Source organism: Thunnus thynnus, chromosome 1, assembly GCF_963924715.1.
Source record: "Thunnus thynnus chromosome 1, fThuThy2.1, whole genome shotgun sequence".
Classification (NCBI taxonomy): Eukaryota; Metazoa; Chordata; class Actinopteri; order Scombriformes; family Scombridae; genus Thunnus; species Thunnus thynnus.
The window spans coordinates 7310599-7318564 of NC_089517.1; the positions used below are offsets into that span (position 1 = coordinate 7310599).

The 7966-nt window shown below is 41.1% G+C and overlaps 2 long non-coding RNA genes across 3 annotated transcripts; one reads left to right on the forward strand and one right to left on the reverse strand.

Moving 5' to 3' along the window:
• Positions 1 to 4720: 4720 nt before the first annotated feature.
• Positions 4721 to 6710, reverse strand: LOC137189181 (uncharacterized). The gene is made up of 2 exons (XR_010929600.1): positions 6291 to 6710; positions 4721 to 6199 (listed from the first exon to the last, which is right to left on the reverse strand). It is a non-coding gene; the product is annotated as an uncharacterized lncRNA (long non-coding RNA).
• Positions 4738 to 7475, forward strand: LOC137189177 (uncharacterized). 2 transcript variants are annotated; one of them, XR_010929599.1, is made up of 2 exons: positions 4738 to 5386; positions 7007 to 7475. It is a non-coding gene; the product is annotated as an uncharacterized lncRNA (long non-coding RNA). The 2 variants fall into 2 exon arrangements; XR_010929598.1 differs by lacking the exon at positions 4738 to 5386 and adding an exon at positions 6764 to 6844.
• The last annotated feature ends 491 nt before the right edge of the window (positions 7476 to 7966 follow it).

The following is a 7966-nucleotide window of genomic DNA, read 5'->3' on the forward strand; positions in this document are numbered from 1 at the left end:
GTCAGGATTTAACGGTGCAGTGTGTAGTATTTAGTGGCATCCATCAGTGAGGTTGCGGATTTCTACCAACTGAATACCCCTCACCCATCACCCACCCCTTCCAAGCATGTAGGAGAACCTACGGTGGCTGTGAACCTGCAAAAAATGCAAAAGGCCCTCTGTAGAGCCAGTGTTTGGTTTGTCCATTCTGGGCTACTGTAGGAACATGGCAGTGCAACATGGTGGGCTCTATTGAAGAGGACCCGCCCCCTATGTAGATATAAAGGGCTCATTCTAAGGTTCATGGAATACACTCATTGAAACACACTTCCTTATATTACATTTCTGCCAAGTCTTTTCTGCAAGATACCACTAAATTCTGCACACTGCACCTTTAAAAGCTGTATCTGTAAAATATAGTGTATGCATATAAAATTACAACAGAATCATCTATAATTTAGAGAGGGCTTTTTGTTTAGATGTTTGCTGCAAAGCTATTAGCTTGGGTCATCTTTTAAACAATGAAACGACATCTGTTTATGAAACCTGTGTATGACATTTACAAAGAAGTGTGAAATGTGTAGGTAGTGCGAGGTGGAGTCAAGCTCTGTGCTCTGAACAGAGCAGCGACTCTAACCTATCCATCACTGTAAGGGATTGTTGTGCGCATTGACATTTTATATACTGTGAAGGGAGCAAAGTGGGCTGCTGTTGCCTGTGATTCATTTGTTGTTGTTTTTCATTGGGATCCTGCAGAGGAGTGGAGGAGCCAGTGCTTTGTTTGAATGTCAGCAGCTGAGATAGAAAGAGACTGCTGTGCCCACTGAGCTATATACAGTATGCACCCATGATTATGATGGATTGTCCACTGTGAGTGCACATTTATGAATGTTAAGAGCACCTTTTATTCCAAGTGCATGTTCCAAAAGTCGGCCTGTCATGAGGAATACTGATATACTGAAGTATTTCAGTCTTATTCATATGGAGGAGATGGATGAGAAGACTGAATTTACTATTTTAAAATTGTGCCCACAGCTCAGGCGATAATCCTTGTAATTTAAGTCTCAAATGAAAGCGTATTTGGAACTTTCAGACAATCTCTTGTCCTCATTCAACCCAGACCTTGTACTGCTTGACCTAAAAGCACTCTCATATAATTGCCTTAAATGTACCACAAATTGTGGCACCATCAAAGGCAGTATTAAAGCTGTTGAAAGGTAAAACTTTAACTAAGTAGTTGTTAATTGGGCTGTGTCCTTCCCATCAACTCGCAGAAATGACAACAACTGTTCAGAGTTTCACAGCTGTTTTATTTCAGTTCTATCATTTTTATTTCCTGCTTCAAATCTTCAGTTCTGAATGGTTAATAATTCAGTCAATAGTAATAACAGTTAATTAACTGTTTTTCAGAGATCAGAAAGAATTGAAATATGAAACGTGTAAATGACAGGTTCATTATTTTGCTAGTTAGACTTGAGAGAATGGCAACTTTTATAGTGTTAAGTAAAAACTGGTATTTGGCTCCATTTCTCACCACAGAAAATCCAACAAACTAATTCCAACTGACAGTGTAAAATAATATTTATGTGCATCATGTATTTCAGCCAGGACTCAATACAAAAGCTTCCTAAACAAGAGTGAATATATACTGTAGAGCATGACATTGCTGATCCATTGTTGGCACTTTGTGGAGCGCAGCAACAGAAGTGTTTCTCCAGACGAAGTGTGAACTGGCAGTGATAGAACTATCAGTACTATCCTATAACACTGTGATAGTACTTTCCCTAAACCAAGTTTTGGAACTTTGACCATGTTTGGCATAGATATAAATAACAGAAAATCACTAAAAGCATAATATAGCCCCTTTCACCATGGCATCATCACATCATAAAACCTATTTATTTTTCAACAATCATTTGTGACAGGTTTTGGAACACACAGACAGATGATGTTGTCATGACAATAGGGGCATCAGATCAGAAAGCGCTCTTATGTGTCATTCTGGAGTTACATGGCCAACAATGCATTTTGTCGTATAACAATTTATTTGCATAACAACACAGTGGTGTTACATATTTCCCAACAATCACATCTGGAGAGCCACTGGGAACTTACCTGTTATTTAAAATGTCTAAATGTATAACCAAGATCTACAGCAACTGTTGTTTTTGTGTGGCTTTAAATCCACTCAGTAAAGTTCTAAGTCAGACTGAATAGTTTCCAAATACTGGCTGCTGTGACCCATAACCATGTTGTCTTCAGCTCTAGTTTCTACCCAGACAACAATATTTTGGGGATTTGGAGGTGAAAAAAACCTTAGGCGTTAGACCTTAGTGTGCTGGATTCGGTTTAGAAGTTGAAGTTGACAAGTGAGGTCTGAATGTAACCAGGTTACATAAAACATTGCTTCAACAACATTTTTAGACAGCAAGCTTAGTAGAAAACTGTGAATTTGTGGACAGAGGGGATGCTTTTACTTCATAGAATCAAACAAAGAGTTCAATTTTTTTCATTATGATATGACCTTTTCTTTGCAATATCAAGAGCTCCTCTTGTAAACAGAAAGTAATCATGTAGGTTAAACTTTGTTGCTGATAAATGGAGTTAAAGGAAAATTAACAACTCAAACCTTGTAAACTATGCTGCTACACTCATTCAGTGAAATGGAGCTTTAGCGAAAGTTCAGTCAGGAAGACTATCTTTCGCATGCTCAGGTCTGTAGTTTTATTTCTCATACCATCTGTCATTCCCATCCTTCACGCATGCTCACTCATAATTTCCTTTACTGTCATTGCTCAGGGCCATCAATTGAGACATCAGCTGTTCACTTCAGGTGGCTACATCTATCCAATAGCATGGTGACACACCTTCATTGTCAGCCTATCATCTTGCAGCTGTCTTTTTAAATATGTTTTCTTCCTCTCTGCCTTGGTGCTTTCATGCTGCATTATGTGCACCCTACCTACTTCTCAACGCCGCCCCATCACCGCCCGGTCTTCACAGATTCATCAGTGCATCACTTCATCAACCTCATCAGCCTTATCAGTCTCAGCAGAAGTCATCAACCACCACAACCACCAGTGTCTAGACTCCATGGGGGGATTTATCTTGTTGCAGCTCAGGACTGGTGTCCCTCAATTATAAAATCTTCCTGTAGAGTTTAAGTGCCAAAGACTTTTGACAAGACTTAATCATCATTATCTTCTGTATAATAAACAATTAGTTGTGCTTCAGTCATTTGTCTGTCCTGGTTGAAATGTCTGTAGTGGTTCCAACACTACTCACCAAACTCTGTTTGTGTTTTCAGGAACATTGTGAAATGATTTAGGCTGTGTCTACACAGGAGGTGTAGCATGAGCAGCACATTAGCAAAGTAGCAGCTATTGCTCCATTTGTGTGTCTCTACACACGAGGCTGTCAGGCACAGTGTTAAGTGTAGGTCACATGTGTTTTGGAAGTGCTCAGAGCCCAACAAAGAATCACTGTAGTTCAGTCAGCCAACTCACGTGAAATAGATTATATACTGCATGTACAGCATCAGTGTTTGGCATCTACACTCTTACTTTGTCGCTCCTCACAAGGAAACATTGAGCTTGCACAGCAGGGATTGGGGAGCAACAATGCTAACTTTCCCTACTTTCTGTGTGTTATTGACATGGAAACTGAATTTTAACTTTGAAAATATGGTACTATGCAAAAGTTTTAGACACTTTAGATGTTTCGAGTCTTATGAATTATGCAGTACCATCAGGGAGGTGTCTGATTGGTCCCAAATTGATTTTGCAGCATGACAAGAATCCCAAACATACAGCCAGAGTCATAAAGAACTACTTTATTTTCAGCTACAAGAACAAGGAGTCCTCTAACAGATAGTATGGCCTCCACAGAGCCCTGATCCCAACATCATAGAGTCAGTCTGGGATTACATGAAGAAACAGAAGCAACTGAGATGCTTAAATCCACAGAGGAACTGTGGCATGTTCTCCAAGATGCTTGGAACAACTGACCTGCCAAAGCACTGTGTGCAAGTGTACTGAGGAGAACTGGTGCTGTTTTAAAGGCAAACCTGCTCACACCAAATATTGATTTAATTTAGGTTTCTTCTATTTACTGAACTTTGAATGAAGTTAATTGATAAATAAAAAGTATTCATGGCATTATTTTTAAAGCATCCTCACTTTGCTTTTAGTGCCTAAAACATTTGCACAGTACTGTATGTTATAGAGTATTAATGACAATATTTTCAGTTTGTCCTACGTATCGGTTTTGAAGTTCAGTCACTTGTAAATGACATTTCATTAAAGAAGTAGAGAGTTGTGCAGTTATCTATATACTGTATATACGGTATTAATGCCCCCACATTATTAAGGTACAGTAGGATATGATGTTTCACATTTGCAATATGTAGCGGAAAAATAAGCTTTGGTCCAGCACAAATTGACTTACTGAATTTTGCCTGATTGAACCTCTTCACATGACTGTATGGACTGTTTGATCAACATCTCCCTCACTTTGTTATTGGCTTTGTTTTATCTGTTTACAGTTGTATATGAGTTACACTTTTATCATCCTTATTGGAATATTTTGGTGAACTCATGAAACTCCTAGCACAGCTCCATCTAACTGAGCAGAGGCCTAACCAGCCAGAATACAGCAAAACACCTATGTGGGTCAACCAACAAACAAAACCATAATCTTTGAAAAAACTGTGTCAGGAAGAGTAGCAGGAGATGGACCCAAATGCAACAGAAGAATAACTTTATTTTAGCTTGAGTGCGGGCACAGAAAAACTGAACAGAACAACGCAGAACAAACAGCAGACTGAACAAAGCAGAGCAGAACAGAACAAATGATCCAACAACACTAAACTGACAACCAGGACTTAAATACAAACTGAACTGAATTAAACAACAAGGAACAAGTGACAAGACACAAAGCCAGGCTGGGAGATGATTGGTTGAGGAAGACACAGGGAGCAGGGCAGGGCTAACAAGACTCAATGCAGGGCAGGTGTGAAGAGAAAAGCAGGTTGAGGAGGAGTACATGAACACAGGAGGGAAACACAGAGCAAAGAGAAACTAAAAACCCAGAAAACACTATAAGTAGGCTCATGAAAGCCTAAAATGTCAGCAGGCCAAATGCAACCACAAAAATAATCTGGTCATTAAACAAACATTCTCATTCTTGACCAGGTGAAGGGGCGACCAGACGTACAGGGCTGCTCTGGAGGTCGGCAACAAAGGCTGGGTACATCAGCAGAGGCGGCTGATGCTGAAGGAGGTCGGTGGAGATGGCCAGTTGTTGAAGGTCTGGGAGGAGGTATGCGGAGATGGCTGACTGCTGAAGGTCTGGGAGGAGGTCAGTGGATGCGGCTGGCAGATGTGGCCAGTGGCTCAGAGTCTGGCAGGTGAGCTGGAGTAGCCAGAGAAACAGAAGGCTGTTGAAGCACAAACACAGGAGACTGCTGCAACTCAGGTATAGGAGATTGTTGCAGCTCAGGAACAGGGGACTATAGCAACTCAGCAGGGACAGGAGATCGCTGCAGCTCAACAGGAAGAGGAGACTGTTGCAGCTCAGCAGGGACAGGGGAATGTTGCAGTTCAACAGGGACGGAGAGTGCTGCAGCTCAGCAGGGACTAGGGATTGTTGCAGCTCAGCAGGGACAGGGGATGCAGGAAGCAGGACCACAGGGGATGCTGCAGACTGGAGGTGGGGCTGCAGGGGATCCTGGCAAAGGGCATGGCAGATCAGGTTCAGGACATACAGGAAGGGTAACAGTTGTAGTCTAAACAGGAGGTGTTCACAATCACCTTCAGATTAGGCAGAAGTTCCAGCAGCCATAGCTTGGATGAACAAGTGCAGAGTATCTGAGAAAAAGCTGCATTCCTCTGCTTAATTTTGGAGGTGTCACAGTGGTAGGCAGAGATTCGCTCCACAGCATACAAAACGTCTTTTACCTCCTTCAGCATGTCTGCTGGGTCCATGTCTAACCAGTTAATACTGTTGAAAGTGTCCAGGGGGACTGGGGCTGGACTTGGAGGGGCATGTTCAGGCAGGAGGCTAGCCAACTCAGGTGGAAGCTGAAGTGCAGAGGAGGTTGAAGTGACAGGCTCAGGGGAAGCAGGATAGCTTGGCTTCTGGGAGCTAACAGGCTTGCAGGCTGGATGGCAATCATGTGGTGGCTAACATGTTGGTTACTGACATGCTGCAGGTTAGCTGTCTGGGAAGCAGGCAGATATACACCAGTGTTCAAAAAGTCTTCTACCCATCTGGATAGCAAATTCTTTAACCAAGGCCTTGAATAAACTTACTGCCGTGCCGATGATAAAACTGCCTCTCTGTCCTCACTACTGGAAGTGTAGTTGAAGTCATAACGAAAGCAAAACGGTTTAAAAGTCACCTCATGAGGTTTGTTTGCTGGGTCCACCTGTGGTTGGATCCTTTTGTCAGTAACAGTAGCAGGAGATGGACCCAAATGCAGGATGCAAATGCAGGATGCAGGCAGTATGAACTGAAGAATAACTTCTTTATTTTAGCTTGAGTGCAGGCAAAGAAAAACTGAACTGAACTAAACAATGCAGAACAGAGCAGAGAGAACAAGGCATAGAACATAGAACAGAACACATGATTCAACAATACTAAACTGAAACCAAGGACTTAAATACAAACTGAACCAATGAAAAAAAAAGTAGCAAAAGACAAGGGCAGGCTGGGAGTTGATTGGCTGGAGAAGACACAGGGAGCAGGGCAGGGCTAATGAGACTGAATGCAGGACAGATGTGCAAAAAGCAGGCTGAGGAGGAGTACATGAATGCAAGAGGGGCACACAGAGCAAAGAGAAACAAACATTCTCATTCTTAACCAGGTGAAGCCAAAAGTATGACATATTACACTCTATTAGCTCTTCCAATGGATCACATGTATATGATCTATGTCTGGACAAAGGCTACAGATTATATTAAAGGACCACTTGAGATATTGTTGCTCATTGTATTGAACTTATCTTATCTGTTCATCTCCCACTCAGTCCAACAAACAGGGAAAAAGTCTGAGGGCATCTGGTGGACTGCTGGATAATGGCAACCATAGAACGTAGAGCCAGACTGGGACAGAACCATGACAAACTGACCGTTTTGTTACATCACCATATAACCCCTGATTTGTGACCCAAAATGTTTATGTTTGGAAGGAGCCAGTACAATTTAGTGTTATCAGTGTCCCTGTGCAGAAAGTCATATTTTTGTACCACAAAATGCTTTTGTGCTGACTTTAATATCACAAACCCATAACACTGAGCCCAAAGATGAATGTTATTTGCCCTGAAGTAGGTTTAAAACATATCAGACTGCTCTCTGTCAATCAAATATCTTTGTGCTTTGTGCTCAAAGTTATTAAAAACCTGTCAATGTCATTGGCCTAGAAATTGATCAAATTTTGTTCTGAAACACTGATAATATAGTGGGGATGGAAGTTAATTAAACTTTGTACTCATGTTTCAGGTTTCCCATCTAGTTTTTCCTTATCTCACAAATAAAAAGACATGGACCATTGTGGTCCATTTCTGTTATTGACAAAATATCTTTTTTTTTTTAATAAGAAAAGACATTATATCCTCCAATTTAAACAACAAAATACATTGTTGGTCCATGTCCAGAATCGACAGGCCAACATTGACATTTTTTTCTGATCTTGCACTGCTATGGTTAAGGTTTGTTAAAAAAACTACTTTGTCAAAGTTAGGGAAATATCATGATTTCAGTTAAAATGACTACTTTGTTAAGTTTAGGGGACGTGCATCGTCATGGCTACAATAATAACTTTGTTATGGTTAGGGAACGACTACGATCATGGTAAAAACAAATCAACCTTGGCTGTCGGTAGGAAACTAACAGCGGTCTCTCATGTTACTGTAAAATATAAGACTGTCCTCACAAGAAAAACGACACAATAGGTTGTAATCATCAGTAGCCCAAAAGGACGTATATTT